This window comes from Doryrhamphus excisus, linkage group LG10 (assembly GCF_037039965.1).
Source record: "Doryrhamphus excisus strain RoL-2023G ecotype Guam linkage group LG10, RoL_Dexc_Guam_v1.1, whole genome shotgun sequence".
Classification (NCBI taxonomy): Eukaryota; Metazoa; Chordata; class Actinopteri; order Syngnathiformes; family Syngnathidae; genus Doryrhamphus; species Doryrhamphus excisus.
In genome coordinates this window covers 13,657,636-13,677,677 of record NC_136366.1, presented here as the reverse complement: position 1 = coordinate 13,677,677, position 20,042 = coordinate 13,657,636, and the positions used below count along the sequence as shown (strand labels likewise).

The 20,042-nt window shown below is 41.9% G+C and overlaps 1 long non-coding RNA gene across 2 annotated transcripts in view; it reads right to left on the bottom strand.

Moving 5' to 3' along the window:
* LOC131119937 (uncharacterized) overlaps nt 1-20,042 on the bottom strand; it is a 47,235-nt gene that overhangs the window by 1,797 nt on the left and 25,396 nt on the right. Inside the window, exon 4 of one of the 2 annotated variants that reach the window (XR_013629277.1) lies at nt 16,710-16,934. The exons of the other annotated variant lie outside the window; for it this stretch is intronic. This is a non-coding gene — a long non-coding RNA (uncharacterized LOC131119937). Of the gene's footprint in view, nt 1-16,709; nt 16,935-20,042 lie in introns of those variants that run through there. 2 annotated transcript variants of the gene reach the window in all.

The following is a 20,042-nucleotide window of genomic DNA, read 5'->3' as shown; positions in this document are numbered from 1 at the left end:
AGATTTTCCAACTGAGATTTTCTAAACTATATTAATTCATAATCGTATACAGCCTTTTATTTGTCATAAAATATGCATTTTTAAGGAAATCTTACGTATTTTTTTTTTGCCTAAACTAAGCATTTTCAAGCATAAAAATGGATAAATGAAGTAAAATCCAAATATAAGGCATTAAAAAGACGATGTCAGATGATATGTAGTATTCTACACTGATCACTAGGTTACTACATTACTTGCTGTAATGTTTAGTGAGACACACAACTGCCAGAATTTGAATTATTTCACAACAATAATCCCGAATGCAGTCTATTGTTAGAGCTTATTTTCTGTTATTATGTCTACTATATTTGGTAATACGAGTGTAAAGATAGCGGCACGGTGGTCTAGTGGTTAGCGCGCAGACCTCACAGCTAGGAGACCAGGGTTCAATTCCATCACTGTGTGGAGTTTGCATGTTCTCCCTGTGCATGCGTGGGTTTTCTTCGGGTACTCCGGTTTCCTCCCACATTCCAAAAACATGCTAGGTTAATTGGCGACTCCAAATTGTCCATAGGTATGAATATGAGTGTGAATGGTTGTTTGTCTATATGTGCTGGCGACCAGTCCAGGGTGTACCCCGCCTCACGCCCGAAGACAGCTGGGATAGGCTCCAGCAACCCCCGTGACCCTCGTGAGGAAAAGTGGTAGAAAATGAATGAATGAGTGTAAAGATGACTATAGGGGTGTTACTTCATGTCTAGAGGGCTCTAATAATGTAAAAAAAAAACTTATTTAGGAGATAGTAAACATATTTTTAATGTTCTAACTATGATAATTATATGATTATGTCGACATTAATGGATATGTCGACCCTAATTGATATATTTTCAATTTAGAAGCTCATTTTGAAAATGTATTTTTTGGAAGATAGTATGAAAATGTCATCATGTCTTGTCAAAAAGGATGTCTTTAATTGTTAGCTGTTTGATTTCAACAATACACAGTGTCTCCAAGGTGGGTGCAGATGTTTGCCATAGTAAACAATTGAGAGATGGTCTTGCTTTGCATGATATTAGTCATTCAGTCTCTCTCTCTCACACACACACACACATAAACTTGTCAGTGTTAATGAAGTCAATATGCAAGATTGTCTTCTGCACTGTGGTGCTGATGGAGTGAACATGGTTGTCTAACTGGTTGACTCCCCCGCCCCACACATCCCAGGGGAGAAGCAGGGAGGGAGGGCAGTCAGTGACCCGAGACAGGCTGAGGGGGCGCTTGTCTGTCCTATCATTAGAGTCCCGATTTGTCCGTGGCTCGGAGAGCACTGAAGTGGAACTAATACTGAACAGCAGAACGGACAAGCAGAGGGAGGGCCACTTTTTACTGCTACATTAATTAAGCTCAGTCACAACATGCTCCCTGTCTCCTCTTGTTCTGCTGTAATTAAGTGGAGGGTACGGCTGGTTTAACCTCTGTGAGCCCCTTGCTTAAGGAGGTGATACATTTACTCCAATAGCACTTTTTTTTTTACTTCAAAACTAAATGTTTCAAAAGTGCAAGACAACATCGCCAATTGGATTTATTGTTAACTCCACCGCTGCCTCAATATACATCAGAGTTTAAAATAAATAAAGTAAATAAATAAAGTAAATAAAGTAAGTAAATAAGTCTGGTGTCTTGTATTCTCGATGCAAGGGGTCAGAAACCCGCCACTCGAACACCTAATGCTAATCGCTAAGACGTACATATATGAAATTTCAGTGTAAATACGTATGGAGCTATGTATGTGTAATGTATGATGCATGTATTGAGGGTAGGCCGGTCATCCTGTCGCTCGCTGTACTATTCGTCCTGGATGTCGTCAACACACAACTAAGGGGAATTCCACCGAGGGACGATCCTAACTGTTTATTTTGTGTAAGTAATCGAACAAAAGCAGTTGTTTGTGTAGCATTATAGAGTGTGCATACATAGAGTGGAATGAGTGTAATTTGCATGCATGCAAATTACAAGCTCACCAATATCCGGAGTTGCGAATAGCCTTTTCCACCACAATCTGTCGGGGTCTAGCCGAGTCTTTTAAACAAGAGTAGTCCCTTCCACCGACAAAATTAGAAAGTGGGGTTCGGTGGCTGTCCGAAAGTCCTCGGGAGCCCTTGGGAATGAGACCAACCACAGCAGAGTGGGCGTGCAGAGTGGGCTGTGGGTGGAGTCAATTAAAACAGACTGTTTTGGCGGGAAGCAGGAAAGCCAAGGAAACACAATTGGAATAGGTCCAGATTCTGGAAGATCTAGAAAGCTTTCTGTGTTAGTTATAGTGTGAATCTGCTCTATAGGAGTCCACAAGTCAATAGAAAAGGGAAAATGAGCGTAATAGGTGGACTCTGAAGCAAATGTTTTATATATTAAAGGGTATGCATTTTTTTGGAAGCTGAAATCATGCCAATAAAATGCAAGAATATAAATATAGTACTAAAATTGGCATAATGGATCCTTTTTAAATGGATGACAGGAATAAATACTTTTGATACTCTGTGGTTTAAGCAGAGTTTCTAAATCAAGCTATTGCTGCTGCTTTTTCTGACAATGTTAACTGTCGTTTAGCTACGTTTTGTGTGATGTGCCTTTGAGGGGGATTGATGGACAGTTTTGTCTTCGTTCCGTATGGACTCTAAAAGCTCAATTTTTTTGAAATCAATGTTTTTCTACCTTAAGATGAGAGAGATATGGGAACAAAAAGCTCTTTTGCAAGACTACCCGAATGCGCCTGAGCACATCTTAAGCAAAACACACTTCTCTGCCGGGCGGCAAGACATCACATGACGTGAAGACGGCGGATGATGGATGTCTGTCTCCATCGGCGCTGGCACCGTCAAGTGACAGCTCTCGGTGGCGGTGACAAGCGAGGTTCCAGCCGAGACAGATTGCCTTCAGGTGGCTCACTTTTCAAAATCTCACCGAAAACGTGCTGCACTTAACTTTCCTTTTGAAGGCGGAAGGGCTCTCGGTGTCTTAAAAAAAAAAAAAAAAAAAGAATCTTATATGCCACATTTCAGCGGGAATAAAAAAAAGTGGATAGCGGGGGTAGGGAAATGGCTCATTTGAGAGTTTGCTTTAATATCTGTCTTTCGGAGATCAGAGTAATATTCTCACAAGTCATATTTCAAAACGTCTATCACAAGCCATGTAAAATCCCTTAAAAGTGCATTATGCAATATAATAGCAGGTTTGAGTGACATTTACCTGCCAAGGAGATGTGGATGTGGGGGTACAAACTCGGTGTCTTTTGCTAAAAGGATTTCATCATGGAAGAAATCTCGGTTTGCGTCGCGATTGCAGCTGTTGACTGAAATTAGAAATGAATGTTCCTCTCTCGTGGATAAATGCTTTTTAACATGTAAAAGCCGATAAAAAAGCAACTGTATTATTTTGTGGTTTACTTCTAAGCAGTTGATGTGAATAAATCTCCTGCTTCCCTCTGTGTGTCTTCTTGGGGAGGAGAAATTATTTCAGAGCCTGGTTATGCAGAATTTCTAATGAGTATTTTTGTTGCAGCGGGGAAAAAAAAAGAAGAAGAAGGAAATACTGGTAATAACTATGTGCAAAAACCATTAGAATGCATATTTATGTTGCTTGTTATGAAATATTCATTAAGTTGCTATAAAAAAAGAACAGGCAATTGGGGCTGGGGAAGGAAAATGTGTGTTTATTTATGTGTGTTTGTGTAAAATGAGGGCGGTGGGGCACTCGTCACCTATTGCGCAGGAGTACTGACTGAATATCTGACATCTTTTTCCTTTCTTTCCATCTCTTGTTCATTTTCTCTTTCCCCACATTTCATTCTCTCACTTCCCAAATTAAGAAATTAATGAGGGATAGGTTCTTTACCAAGTGCCCCTCCAATGTTTACCACTGATGAAATTATAATGTAGGCTCTGCTGTATTATTTATAAGCCAATTAGGCGAAGTGTTACTTGATTTGATAGGGAGACGACACACAGTGTACATTTAACTAATGGAGACCAAGAGAGTAAAGGGAGGGAGGGGTGAGAGGACAGCTGAGGCGGCCTTTTCCGCACGATGCTCTAGGATTACGTGGCTAATTGCCCTGCTTTATCTGTCTGTCATGGATAGCCATGCATATTTTAGCGTTCCCAAACACTTTGATTGTTTGCACTCGTGTTGGGGCTGTAACAAGTAGAGCAGAGGCCAGAGTGGAGTGTAGTTAAAAACTGGCAGCAGGGGATGCAAGGAGAGCGTGGAAGGGGGTGGGGGTGTTGGTGACGGCGATACTCAGAAAACAGTGACAGGTGGTGGTGGTGGTGAAGTTTTGACAAGGAGCAAAGGTGTGTCAAAGTGGAAAAAAAATACCGCAGAAAAAAGTACAGCCTTTTCAATCAGAAGCTGTAATTCCATGACAGCTGCGACAATAATTAATTGCGCTTATTTGCATGGGTTATTCACTTCGTATTAGGGTGAAGTACAGCACTGGTGGGGTAATGGTACACAGAAATAAATGGGAGGGTTGTGTTAGGAAGGGTATCTGACTTAAAAAGAAACCCAAGGCTATGTTCATACGAACACGCTATTTTCACAACACTTAAAAACCATCTTTGCCCACATAGATAACACTTTAACCGGCTGTCACATGCATTATGGCCAATCAAAAGCTTGGAAAAACTAACAAAATTAATACCAAATAAACTACCTAAATAAAACTAAAATAAACCAAATATAATACCTCTGATCATCATCAATATAGTGAGATATTAGAAGCAGGATTTTTCCAAAATCCTACTTTTTAAGGAAGCCCCCTTATAGTTCAAAGCCAGATTCAGTCTGCCATATTGTATTATGTGAACTGCGAAAGCCTGGAAATAATTACCTTAAGTGTAAAAATAAACTGACCAACATTGTTCAAAAGCCCTCACTGTCAGTACCGGCCATTTTTGATGATTTTGACAGGCACACAGAATATTGCGTTCATTTAAACTAAACTAATGTGATATCTTGAAGTCTTAGAAGGGTTGATGAGAGCTCACGTGACCTCGTGCCCTTCCTTGTTCCCCATGCGGCGATGTCAATCTGTCATCAGTTACAAGCTTGCATGGAAACACTAACAATATAAAAGATGTGGCATGTACTGAACCAACCTCTTGTGAAAACATTGCTATTACAGCAACATCATGTGTTTGTTTATTTGTTGAAGTGGATATGAGATCTCTTTATGGAGACATGATTATGAATATTGTCATTCATCCAGGTCATTGTATTCTCAGGTAATTCAATTGGTGCCAATCGGACTGTTCAGGTTGTCTTAGAAGACGTTTCACCCTTCATCGGTTCATGCCCAAAGGAATCAGACTAGATAGGACAGCTCTAATCTTTGTAGGGAAATGGCAGACCAGGGTTACGCAAAGTATCTTTGATTTAAATATATCATTTTACATTTGAGTGGTAATGGCTTAGGAGGTAGAGCAAGTCGCAAGGTTGGTGGTTTGATCCTCGCTCCCTCCACCCAGTTACTGTTGTTGTGTCCCTGTTTGGTGGCGGTCAGAGAGGTCAAATGGGCAGCCATGTTTCAATCTGCCTACCCTCGGGCAGCTGTGGATACGGATGTAGAATACCAAAAACCAGTGTGTGACTGATAGCTTTGTGAAGCACTTTCGGTACCTTGAAAAGCGCAAAATGGGAAAAAAAAACAGCAAAAATTGAAAAATCTGCAGTATTTTTACAAAAATAAAATAAAAATATTAAGAGGTAAAAAAAATAAAATGGCATAGTTTTATGAGAATGTAATATTATGAGGGAAAATGGTCATTTGAGAAGCATTAAATCCATATTACTGCATTTTCCCTAATTTTTACTGAAAAATATTCATGCTTTGAATTGAAATTTAAATGGTTGTGCTTTACCGACTGATGTAAATATTTAGGTTCTGCATTAATTAGTAAATTACTTTAGCTTCTTGCAATGCCATTCTTTTTTTTATTTTATGAATAAAATAATCTTGATAAGAGGAAGAAGACGTAATAAAACATTTATAATGTGCTTGCATGTTTGGGGAAGTAAAGGGTAAAGGGTTTGCCCCCTAAAAGGAGTGGATCTTGAAGAGCAACTCTGACTGATGAGCTTTTTGAAAGATGATCAGACACTTCTGCTACGAAGGGGAAACTGGAGCAAAGGCGTCCTTAATTATCTGATGAAGGGAAGCTTATCTGAACGGTTTCTTTTTCTCGCCCCTTTTTATCCTGCTGGATCGTGTGGCAGATCTCTACATAACAAAAGAGTGACCTGGCTGACCCTCTGATCATCCAAAACACCATTGTGATCCATAGATACTACATTTAAGGTGTGTACGTGATTGTGAGTATGCGTATTTTTCATTTGTTTCAGTCGAAATCATGAAATCTGTGTCAACTGTGTCATTAATTCCCAATTAAAAGTATTAGTACGTGCGGTGATTTATTTAAAAGCTCATACAAGGAAACGCTGGCTCAGTTTCCTCCTTTAGGAAATAGGTAAGAAGATCCCACGCCAGGTCTTCTTTTGCTATCAACACACACATCCCATATTGGTGTGCAGCCTCCATTAGAAGCCCACACATAAGCACCGGAGCTATGTCGCAGACGACGTCAGTATGTTCACTTATTCATCTCTGTTAAAGCCCATGTAAGGAGATAGCTGTTAATTAATATAGCTGTCGGGTAAATGGTTGCTGCCGGACCATTGCCACCATCCATCAGTAACATAATCTCAGGCTTGTTTTCATGCCAGGCCCCGGGCTCAATTAAGATAATGCCATGCAAACGAGGTCTCTCGCCATTAGCCTCATCAAGAGGGGCCGTTAATGGAATAATTGGGCCACTCTAAAGAACAATTACTGTGGCATCTCCTCCCCAACGATGAGTAATCGCTGTGAGCGTGACTGAGGAGTCGCAGGGTGGGATGGCCAGGCGGTGGGTTAGACCCACATGATGACCCTGGAGGTGGGACAGCAGCAGCTAAGTCAAGCTGCTGTTCATTCAATCAAGATATTCATTCATTCATTCATTTTCTACCGCTTTTCATCATGAGGGTCGCGGGGGGGTGTTGGAGCCTATCCCAGCTGTCTTTGGACGAGAGGCGGGGTACACCCTGGACTGGTCGCCAGCCAATCACAGGGCACATATAGACAAACAACCATTCACACTCACATTCATACCTATGGACAATTTGGAGTCTCCAATTAACCTAGCATGTTTTTGGAATGTGGGAGGAAATCGGAGAAAACCCACGCATGCACGGGGAGAACATGCAATGGCTGAGGGTGGAATTGAACCCCGGTCTCCTAGCTGTGAGGTCTCCGTGCTACCCACTGGACCGCCGTGCAGCCCTCAATCGCCATATGATGCATTTATTTGGGACAAATGCGTCATTGGTCTCTTTTATAGGTTAGCTAAAACAGAGTATCTCCATGAATGTCAATCATTTTTAGAAATAAACAATATTTTTCAGCAATATGAGAATCTTTATGCCAACAGGAGCTCCTCTATACAACTGCATAGAGCAGGAAGTCCAAACCCTTGTTCCAAATGATACTAGTTGCAATCAGGATCTTTTCTGAAGCCCAGGGAACTTTAGACTCTTGTCAACATATTCAACAGTACATCGACTTGGTGACATAAAATGACTGAGTCTGTGGAAGAATAGCCCAGAAGCTGGAAGATCTAAATATAAGACATACGGCAAATCAAATTTGTGAAAAAGTAGTTCAGTAGTACTTTCCTCAGCACCAAAATCTGACCAGAACTTGGCTCAGGACACGGCTTATGAGGGTGTCATAGAACTTCATGTCAAAATGTCAATCCAAACTATCCTTTTAAGTACTGTGCTCCTTGTTCTGTTCACGGAATGTGGCGTTCAAGCACACCACGTAACTCCAGGAAATGTTCACTATGCTGAGTGAAAGTCTGTCACACGGTGTTTGTTGTTGATTTACAGGCTCCCGCCATTCAGTAGCAGACTCAAAGCCATATCTCCACAATACAAAAGAACCTCCTCATCTGTTATCTGCCCACACCTCCACTTAGCTCCATGATTCACATCTTCACACACATCCACCATAGGCAGGCTACCATGAGCTATGATGATTCCTCTGACAACCACTGGGGCACATCATTCCACAGCACACCACAACTTTGCAGCAGCTCAGAGCCCCTAAACCTCACCGGTAAGACGTTTCCATCTAGTATGTGTGTGTGTGTGTGTGTGTGTGTGTTCATGGCGGTGGAGCTGAACAGTGAACAGCTCCTTGGGAATTTTAAGAGTCAAGCCCCTCTAAATCTTCTTGTTTCAACTTTACAAAATCAATAGGATAAATATCCTGTTTGCCTCTCTTGTACTTAGCGGCACCTCCAGCTCGCTGTGGTTACCAGAGCGTAGAATCTTGCTCTAACCTCGGGCTATGTTTAAAATAACCCCCACACCCTCCCGCCCTTGTTTTTTTTTTTTTTTTTAAAGCTCTGAACGACCAAGGATCTCAGGTGCATGTCTTTTTTTTTTTAACCCCTAGCAAAAAGCAGACTGGTGTAAACATATGCCACATGATACGGCCGAGAGCGCTACTGGGTAAGTCTCGCAATCGACCTGCTCCTTGTGTGATTAGACTGGTGAAGCTGAGCCCAGCTCAGACACAGATCGAAGACGGTATGCTCTCAATATGGATGTGAACTCTGCCGGCCACATCCTGCTGCTTTCATTGATTTTTTTTTTTGTTTTTTTTTTTGCCCTCAATTATATAACAGAAGCACCGTTCTGGATTTACACTCAAATCACAGTTTTGCGAGCAAGCATGTCCCATAAATCAAGAAAGCATTTTGGCTCATACGAAATGGGATTCTCATCGACTGCCTTTGGCGGCCCCTCTGGAGAGATTTGCGTTTCTGCGCAGCAGCACGCTCAGAGTGTGTGTCTGCTTTATCTTTTTTGTTCCAGGTGATTGGCCCTGAAAAACAAAGGGGCGCTGACTCAAAACTTTCAGTAAAGTGAAGAACTCAAGTTGTCAAGTTGTCACACGGTGACAACAGTTGGTTTTCTAACTGGGAGCCATCCACTGACAACTACTTACCCAGTTAACTTTTTTGTTCTGCCAGGATTATCAATAGAAAATCAAGTCTCTATAGGTTGTGTATTATTGTGAGTGAAAACACAACTGTAAACTAATGGGACTACAACACAACTCATTTTCCGTTCATAGACAATTATTTGGGCAACTATTTTCATAGTCGATTAGTCAACAGTAGATCCCCACACAGTCCCGACAACCCCAAATTTGTGGATTTTAGGGCCAAAAGTTCATTTTATCCTCCTCATCAAGCACTGAGAATTTCCACTTTGTGTGGCCGTCCTTGAATGCACCATAGTTGCTGTGAGACTTCAAACTTAGTATATATGTATAATCTCAACACCATGACTCTGATTGCTTCTGTTCATTGATCATCTTGAGCGGTGAGCCTTTACAGAGTTTATATTTTTTATTTTAAAATGGGTTTAATACGTGTCCGATACACTCCCGATCAAAATTTTAAAACAAGTTGATAAATTGCATCAAAAATTTAAGACCACAACCTTTAAAAGCCAAAATCCTAGCAAAAATGCGATTTTCTGTCAGTGCCATAATCACTTAATGGCTAGGGTGTCTTTTTGAATATGGCCAGATTTGTCATGATCTGCACTTGTTTGGTAGTGCGCAGACCTCACAGCGAGGAGACCAGGGTTCAATTCCACCCTCGGCCATCTCTGTGTGGAGTTTGCATGTTCTCCCCGTGCAGGCGTGGGTTTTCTCCGGGTACTCCGGTTTCCTCCCACATTCCAAAAACATGCTAGGTTAATTGGCGACTCCAAATTGTCCATAGGTATGAATGTGAGTGTGAATGGTTGTTTGTCTATATATGCACTGTGATTGGCTGGCGACCAGTCCAGGGTGTACCCCGCCTCTCGCCCAAAGACAGCTAAGATAGGCTCCAGCACCCCCCGCAACCCTCGTGAGGAAAAAGCGGTAGAAAATGAATGATGAATGAATGAATGCACTTGTTTGGTGTGCTGCCCCCTGTTGTCTCTTTTCTGTCCTGCAGCGGACCCCTGCCTTGTTCTCCTGGTCTGCACACCTGTTGCCCATCAGCCATTAGGCCAAGATTAACAAGTTTCTTGACCATTCCTGTTGCAATGCGCCATTGCTGCTGAGTTTGGATGTAGTAGACAGTCATTTTAAACTTCTTACAGTATACAGACTGTTATAGAACAAAAAAGTCAAATGGTAGACCCCCTCCAAAAAATGTAACCATCCCTGAGCCAGATCTGTCACGACATGGTACAATCCTCGGCCCAAATGAAGGTTGTTACTGGTGCAGAGTGCAATATGCAACAGAAGGGTTTTAAGGCCAAAAAAGATGATCTTTCTTCCTGTTAAGTGAGAGGGCCCACTTCACACTTTGTTGCAAAGAGGTGATGATCAGACCTTGGAATATATGTGTCTTAGAAACCATGTAGAAAAAAAAGAATGCTTTAGTTTAATAATAAAAAGGTCCAATATTGCAATGAATTTTAAATGACAGTTCATTATCAGAGACATGGTGACACCACCTCGTCTACTTGATGAGGACAACTTTATCTCTGACAGCTGACTGCATGACAGTCACTGTAACCTGAAGTATTTCATGCCCTGTAGCCCTGGTAAATTGACCCATGCCTCTCTGCTCATACGAACATCAACCTCATTTCAAGCATCCCATGTTTCCTGCAAACGAGAGCACCGTCATTATCACAGTGCCATCAGACACCTGGAGGACGAGCGCGGTGAAGAGGCGGTGGCCGAGGATGTCTGAAGGAGGGAGGTTGGGCTTTGATGGGAAGGAGGGTAACCTGATTCGTGATGCTAATCTGACTACGCTCTGACATTTTCGAGGATAATTGTAGCGCCGGCTGAGCTCAGGTGAAATGCGGGGCGATCCTCGGGAGATAAACCCTGTCGTTCTCATCGGTTTGCTCTTCTTCCTATCACGTGTCCTGCACCCCTCTGCTTAGTATTAATCTCCTTTTCCTTTTCTATATCCGACCCTCCTCACGACATATGAATATTCCCCGGAACGCCTGACAAACCCGCAGTATGCAGTGGGTAAGGGTCGTGGGCGCAACTTTAGCTGGAGTAATGAGGCCTAATCCCCTGCTGACTGGGGCCTGTTTAAACAGCTCCTGACTGAGCCGCTCAGTAATAGAGTAATTAACCCCCACGCCCTGTCCTGCCCAATAGCGCTAGTCCTCCATCACCGAGGCCCACTACATTCTACTGCTGCTTTACTGCTTTCTTGTTTTTCCAGGATATGATTGGAGGAAGGGAGATGGAGGAATAAAACCACAAATCCATGGCTAAAGACAAGACTTCAAGCCTTTGACAAAATAATAATAGTTTCACACACTGTCAAGATGAGTATGACTCCCAAGCACCAAATATTGGTAAGCCTTAAGGCCCCGTCCACACGGGAACGCTCCTGAAACAATTCACGTCCACATTGTGCGGGATTACTAAATAGTTGCATCCAGACGGGAACGGATCACGGAGTGAAAATGATATAATACAGAAAGAACAGACACGCCAAACCATAGAAGAAGAAAGAATGCATGCACATAAGTCCGTCGTCGTCCTCTCTCCAAGGCTCATCTAGACTTACGAGAAGTGGAATTACTTGGGAGACATGCCAGTCGTTATGTTGGTGTGTCAGCAGCTCTCACTTCTGGTCACGTGACAGACATAGGTTGGTTGCTTGTCTACACAAGAATTACATGATTTTGCGGTGATACCATTTCAGGAAACGTTTGTGGATCAATGTGATTATTTGCAGCTAGTCCTGAATGCCTCTGACATTGGTTTTGTCATAATGAAAACATCAGTGGGTTTTTCCATAGGCTTTTTTTTCCAACAAGTATATATCGTACTAATATGCAGTCGTAGCTTTACGGTGCCCAAGTGTTTTCAGGGTCAGAAGTTATAAAAATGTAAAACTTCTGATTATGTTTTGGCGCAAGTCAAATGTAAAAAATGACCCACTACTGGTTGGCTGGTTAATAGGCAGGCCTCATAGTTCATGGTTCAGACAGGTGTACATGGTTTTATCAGGGCTCGACAATAACGATGTACCGATGGCCCGGGGCAAGTTAAAACAAAATTCTATCATGCCGTCCCTGCCAACATGGTCTAATTCTTCAACAATTTCTGAAGGAAAACACCAAAAAGTGATAAAACAGTGCCTCCTAAACAAGTATTTTATTAGCGGCAGCAAATTAAATGATGGCACAGGTGAGTGAATCACATTGCTGTGACAATTTGAAGTGGTCACAATGAAACACCACCGATTAGATCCAATACCAAGTGCTGATTTTGCACAAGCTACAAAATCTAGCGCTTCCTTTTCTCTGTGTATTTTTCTCACCTTTGCTTCACAAATTATTGTTTGACCATTGAGCATTTTTTTCTGGATTAAAAACACTTTACTAGTACACTAATATGTCTATTCAATAATGTTTCTAACTTATAAATATCACTGCTTACTACGACTACGATGTGTAAGGTAGTATGGCATGCCATGTTAATATACATCTCCACTATTTTTTTTTTAAGCACAATGTTTATTCAATCATGAATGTACTTTTATTTATCAAGGCAAAGTGCCTAGAAGTCTCTTGACAATCCAGATTTCCATGCAACGTCATGATCTATGTAGGAAAACAACCACAAGAAATGATAATCATTTCATCTTTATTTGAGATTCTCATGTGATGCCACAAAAATTTGATATCATTATGGCAGTCTATCATTATGGCAGTTCTCACCTTAAGGATGCCCCATGGGCAAGTCATTTTTGTTTTTAATGTAGAGCCCTGTTTATGCTTATTGTTTTACTATTTAATATTTTAGCCTTTGTTCCTTCATATCAAATGTTGTTACTGTACTTAAAGGGACTAAAGATGGAAATTAGACACTGGCTATATATTGCATATTTAAATTAAACTGTCCCTGTTTTCTTTCTTAAATAAATCAATCTACAAATGGAGCATTAAACAACAGGATCCAGCAGATGGAGATGTGTGGCAGCCTTTTTGTGTGTGACAGTTGACACATACTGTGGTATAGTTTTCCTTATTAATTCATTCTAAAGGGTCGCATTCACACTCACATTCACACCTATGGACAATTTAGAATGTCCTGTTAACATGCTTTGGAATGTCAGAGGAAACCAGAGTACTAGAGATAACACTCCACACAAAGACCCCAATGATAATCAGAACCCTCAATCTCCAGAATGTGAGGCCGCTATGCTAAACACTTCCACCATGCAGCCTGTAAGTACTGCATATACATTTATATTTCAACCTGAAAATCATTGAACATGTATGTTGAGCAAGTATTCCATCCTTCCATCATCTATTTTCTATGCCGCTTATCCTCATTAGGGTCGCGGGGGTATGCTGGAGCCTATCACAGCTGATTTTGGACTGGTCACCAGCCAATCGCAGGGCACAACAAGCATTGACATTCATAATTTGGAGTTGCCAATTAACCTAGCATGCCTGTTTTTCGAATGTGGGCAGAAAAATGTGGGGGAGGGTATTATTAGGGTTCCAAACAAAAGTCTTCAAAAAAAAAAACAGACGGATGTTTTGAATGAGTGGTGAGTGTAATCTGTTTTATTTCATGTGCATGTTCATCCATTCATTTTCTACCGCCAGCCAATCACAGGGCACATATAGACAAACAACAATTCACACTCACATTCATACCTATGGACAATTTGGAGTCGCCAATTAACCTAGCATGTTTTTGGAATGTGGGAGGAAACCGGAGTACCCGGAGAAAACCCACGCATGCACGGGGAGAACATGCAAACTCCACACAGAGATGGCCAAGGGTGTAATTGAACTCGGGTCTCCTTGCTGTGAGGCCTGCACGCTAACCACTCGTCCACTGTGCAGCCTCATGTGCTTGTTATTAGATAAATATTGTTTTTGAACTGGTCCAGATGATGTTGTAGTTTAAAGGGTCGAAGTTAGATTGTAATGCCAGGCGTTTTTGTATACTCGTAATGGTTTGTATAATTGTGACGTAACAGTTGTGGTATTAAGAAGTGGATCGTGTAGCTTCAGTAGCCGCTACGGGCTGAGATTAAACTGTTTAAATTCCAGAATCAAGGCTAGATTGCGGGATTCTCAGACTTATTTAAAATAGTCGAACAGTCGTAGAATATGAGCAGCGTAGGATGTAATGGCAACAGCTCAAGGTTCAAGGGTCATTAAAAAAGCTCAGTGAATTGCTCGAGGCAGACGGTGCATTCAGGCGCAAAACATATCTCTCTCTCTCTCCAGTGATCTGATTTCCAGACAATCATACAAGGCAGATTCTTTGTATTTGCTTTTGGTGGGCTCACGAAAACAATCAGCACAATCAAACAGTGCACACTACACATACATCCTATCAAGCCTCTATAGCAAAAGCCTCGTGTGTTCATGTCCCAACTCTTGCCGTCTCCATCTAGCTTAATGCGGGGAGGTGCTGGGGTGTTTGAAGTTGGCAGCCACCGCACATTATGCCAGATGAAATGCTATCATGCGTGGTCGCTGAATGGTTTGTGTCATTAAGAGAATAAGGCAAACAGGGAGCCGAGCGCCGCTCAGAACCTTCCCGCTCGTACGCCTTTCTGAGGGAAGGCAAGATTAAGGGGATGTTCAGAGGCTCTCGTCTGTCAAGACTTCAAAGATGCCATCGACACTCCTTGTTTCTGCCGGTGCAGCAACCAAATCGCACACACTCTGCTGCCTCTGTGGCTGTCAAAGCTCCTCTGACATCCCCTTCATCAGGTATACAGGCTTTAATCCAGACACGGATAAATAAATCAACACAGAGGGGTCCCACTCTTTTCAGCACCTCCTGGTGGCAGGGTATCCGCACAGCCGACATATGCAGAAAAGATATCAAGAAGTCATTAGCCGTCTGCTGGGGGCAACAAAGGGAGGCCAATTGCATGTTACGGAAGCGTGTCATTAATGCACAATGCAGCTGAATGCAGATGAGAAAGGAGATTTGGTTTGAGATGATGATTCAGAATTTGGCTGAATTTGACGATTTAATTCTCTTTTTTTTTTAGAAGTGCACATCAGTTTTCAGAAGAGAGGAAGAAGACCAGAGTTTGAATTACAGTTGACACCTTGACATACAAGCAGATATGGGCCACATGGGTGTTTGGATCCCGGCGAATCCAAGAAATTCACACGGCAGATGGAGGACCATGGGAAGCAATCTGAAGCATCAACAATGAAATAAATAGAGCAAACCAAAGAAGCAGCACTGTGTACCCAATACAAGCGTGTTAACTCGCAGAGAAAGGAGCAGAAAAGAAAAATACCAGCCAGGAGAAGCAGTGCGTTGTACCTGTCGAGGTGTGTTTCTTTTGGCTCTTTTCATTTTATTTTAACAGCAAAAGCGAGGCAGACAGAGATCACCACAACAGAAATATGTTGTCTGAACTGAGAGGAGAGATCTGTTGCTCCATTGTTCTGTTTGTTTGTTTTGAAGACCAGTCTGGCAGCACATAGCGCATCCCTTTCAGAATACAAAAGATGCCTTAGAGGCAACATAAGTGAAGTTTTATGCTGATGACTGACTGTGTGACAAACATCGGGTGAGAAACTCCAACTCCTTTCAGCGGGGTACCTGGTTTATTTGTAAAAGTTAAACAGAAAAGGCAGCTTTATAAACTGACGGAGGTGGAACACACAGCAAAAAACAAAAAACAAAAAAAAAAAACTAATTTATATCCTATATGAGGAATGCAAGGCACCCATGGGGTCCGTGTTAGTTGTGAAAAATTAAAGGAGACGGATTCAAACTGTCCAATTTCCACATCAAACAAACACTGGGCTCCGTGCTCCTGGAGAGGCTGCCGCATATCTAACACATAGCTTCAGAAAGAGGTGCCCCCCCCCCTCCGCTCCCCATCCATCCTTCCATAACCACCACCTCAACTGCCTCCTCATCCTCCCCCTGCTGCTTCATCCCCTCCACGAGTCCACGCTGCAGCCACCACTTTTTTTTTGCTCCTTCCTCTTTTAACTGGTACTCTCCATTTCCTCAATAACCCCGCTCTCTAATTCCCCTAAGCACTGTACTGGTTACACTAGCCACTGTCTCTCCCCTGCCTAATTATACCCTTGTGAGTCTATTAATCAACTTGTGAATTATTTAAGAAGGAGAGCTCCTCTGCCTGTAACTGTCTTTGACACTGTGAAGGGGAGACAGAGAAGAGAAAGGCAGTGGGTGAGGGGGAAGTGAAGGCAAAAAGGGGGATGAATGATGGGAAGGAAAAAGGAATATGGGAAGGTGCATGAGAAGAAGAAATAAAATAAAAAAAAAAACGAATAAAGCGTGGAGAAATCAGGGTCTTCCTGCTTTCGTCCCCGGAGGACCGGGCTGCCTATGCAGCATTGCACCCAGACAAGACAAAACCCCCATCAACATTCACCCTGTTTGTTTTTTGTTGTTGTTGTTTTCCCTTAGCCCACCCTCCATTTTCATGCATAAGTTTTCATGATAAACAGGAATTCATGAATATATGGAGTGTAACAGCGAGAAAAGGAGGAAGGGGGAGACAGAGGTTGAGGTGAAGGAAGAGCCGAGACTGGAGGAGGGTCGGGGGGAATTATGTAGACAGCACAATGCAAAAGCAGTTACACACACACACACACACACACATTACGTGTGTGTGTCCTTCAACTCTTTGACAGGCGGTAGCATTTCCCCCGAGCCACAGGAATACGTGGCTGTGGTGATGATGATGATGATGATGTTTGCGTGCCTCAATCTTTCTTCCTACGGTCCACCCCGCCGGAGCCGCGCCTCCATCAAGAGGAAAGCACTGCCCCATCTAATGACTCCCATTGACACCAAAAAAAAAAAAATCAAACACCGAGAAAGTGTGATGATTAGTATTTTAATAATGTTGTTTGCCCTCACTTGGACCTCACGTGAATTGCTGAGCTAGCCGAGGAATTATAATGAATTGAAGCAAATACATTTTTCCAGGACAGACCAACCTGACCACTTGTTACTTAGTTAAATAGTAAATAGTAATAGTAATAGTAAATAGTATTATAGGTGTGCAGTATAGGGGACGTTGTTATAGCGGGGGTGAGCAAACTATGGCCCAGGGCCATATCTGGCCAAGTTTGTTAAGTTGAAAAGTTTGCCCACATTTTGGTACTGTAAGGTTGGTAGGTTGGTACGAGCATTTTTGTAATGTAGAGTAGGTAGGAAGGTTGCTCAGTAGGAGAGATCGGGTCGGAAAGTACAATAGGTAGGTCGGTTTGCAGATAGCATAGTTAAGGTCCATTGGGTAAAAACAAAAACAACTTAAATAGCTCAACACTTATATAACCCTATATATTACACCATGTTTTCTATTTTAATATCTTATCTTAAGTCGACTGTAAATTGGATATTATGAAAATAAATATAAAGGGAGACCCTGTGATTAAAAGCTAAGTGATCCTGGATTGTCATGGCAATGTTGTTGTCATTTGAAGCCATTTGAAGCAATACCAAAAAATACATTTATACAGTGGATAGGTGTATAGAAACAGAACTGTCTTAAAAGCGCCAACAATCCACTGAGTAGTTTTATTTTTCTCTTTAAAGTTATAGTTTGCATGGCAGTGTAGTCCACTAACAAAGACTTGGTCCAGTCCTGGTCAGATTTTGCCAATAAATAACATATTTCCATGCAACTACTTCATATTTAAAAAATCCAAACTATCCCTTTAACACTTCATAGCAATCCACATTTATGGAATTGACTTTTGTCATGTGTTCAAATACTGTATATGTACACTGCAAATCTCATTAAGCCTAAGCTTTTTTTAAAAAACAAAAAACAAAACAGAGATGGTACAAATGTCCACAGTACTCTGTTTACTAAATTAGTCCAAAGTTGATTAGGCGAGCTGAACCGGGGCTTGACCATGATTGGCACTCTCCGCCGTTCTGCTTTCTCTCCTGGGTACCGACAGCGTTTTCTTTAACTAACTGTCCGTGACTGAGGCGCTCAGCCTGACATGAAGCAGCTCCCTCACCCGATCTTGATTTTTTACATCCTTTCTTAAATCGACTTGTTTTCATTTTTGGGGTGCATAAACATGATTTTTTAGTTCTTGTAACGAGTATTTTGAAATGCCTGGAAACACAGTGTTACGTCAAATTATACGTACAGTTGTGTGCATTCGCTCAGGTGAATGCCCACAATTCCACTCCACAAACAAGAAATACCACAATACTCACACCTGTTAACCCTCCCGTCCTGGAAAATGAGAAATTATTTTATTGTCCATAAGCCATGTTGTTTGGTCTAGAGACAGTGCCACTGAGGAAAAGACAGGAAGCAGAACTGGAGGTAGCAGAGATGTGGATGCTGAGGTTATCATTGGGAGTGACCAGGATAGATAGGATCAGTAGTGAATATAGTGAATATATTGGTAGAAGGAGGCGTAGAAGAAGACCAAAGAAAAGGTTTATGGATGTAGTGAAGGAGGACATGAGGGTAGTTGGTGTGAGAGAGATTTAAATGACAGGGTTGGATGGAGGAGATTGATTTGCTGTGGCGACCCCGAAGGGAAAAGCAGTCCATAGGAGTTCCCTTATTTTCAAATGCAAACGTTGACACTTATGTAAATAACTGTTGTTTAAATTGCATTGCTGATGTTAATTGTAATAATTTTGAAGTGGCTTAATCGGTAAAATTTTTTTTGTCTGGCAAAGAAAGCAGGACTAAATGCGATGCATTTGTTTTGTACAAAACGAGACCGTTAATGCCTGAATCCTCCTTCCAAAATTCATCAGTTAGCCTGATAGAGAGACGATATTTATATATAAAAGGAATAATAATGAGGCAGGAGCAGAGGAGGCTCTTGAGAGAAAGATGAGTCATGTTTGTTCGCCATTATACAACCATTTCTGACTTCACACAAACACTTATGCGACTGTTATTATGTTCCAATTAAACTCCATGAAAAAGTCTGGCTTTTCAGAACTCTTTTGAGAAATCTGCATACTGCCTTTCAGGGAAAAAAAACAAAAAACAAAAACAAAGGGAAAAATTAAAATATATTATCATCTTTTAAAAATCCTTTTAAAAATAAACAAGACAAACACAAACAAAACACAACAAAAAAGCCCCACTCTGTGTCTTCTACATTCTTTCTCTCTGCCTGTCTGGCTCGGCTGGGTGACTCTCAGAGGAGGCAAAAGCTGAGAGAACTTATTTGCATATAAACTGTGAGAGGCAGGGATTGTCATCGGCGGTGCATTAGATGCAAGGGAGCACGAAGGGAGAGGATTTTCATGTGCAAATTTCAGCCTCGCCAACTCTGAGCATTATTATTTCATCAGTGCCTAAGAAGGAAGCCCCTACGTTCCCCGAACCCTGCCATCATCCCCACGGACACTTCAAGATTCAGACCAAATCCCCCTGTTACGCCTTCTCCCCAGAAGGCCGCCACTACTGAGTAGCTGTTTACACCGGGGCCTACGATGCAGGAGGAGTCAATCCGCCTGCGAGACAAGTGAAATCTGAGCTAAAAGGAAACAGCAGCACGTGAAAACATCATCTCCACCCACTTTTGACCGCCAATATCGATGTCCTTTGCATTAATTGCTTGTAAACTCCCAGCACTGAAGCTTGCTGGTTTTTAAGTTTAAAAAAGCAGATTACAGCCAATTAACATGCTTTGTGAAAACCCTTTAGTGCCGGGGGAATTGTGGCTAATCCCAAATGTGGGACAGCTGTGAGCAACAAAGGAACAATTGCAGCCCCGCGTTTGAAAACCCACAAGGCAGGAAAAGCACTTTGAAAACACAACTCATATTCCATGCAGCCCTGCATAATCTCACATGCAAACAACAAAAAAAAATACCCGTTATTGATACCGATAGCAGCAAAGAAGCTCTAATGCCGTATAAAAAATGAATGAGTGCGTAACTG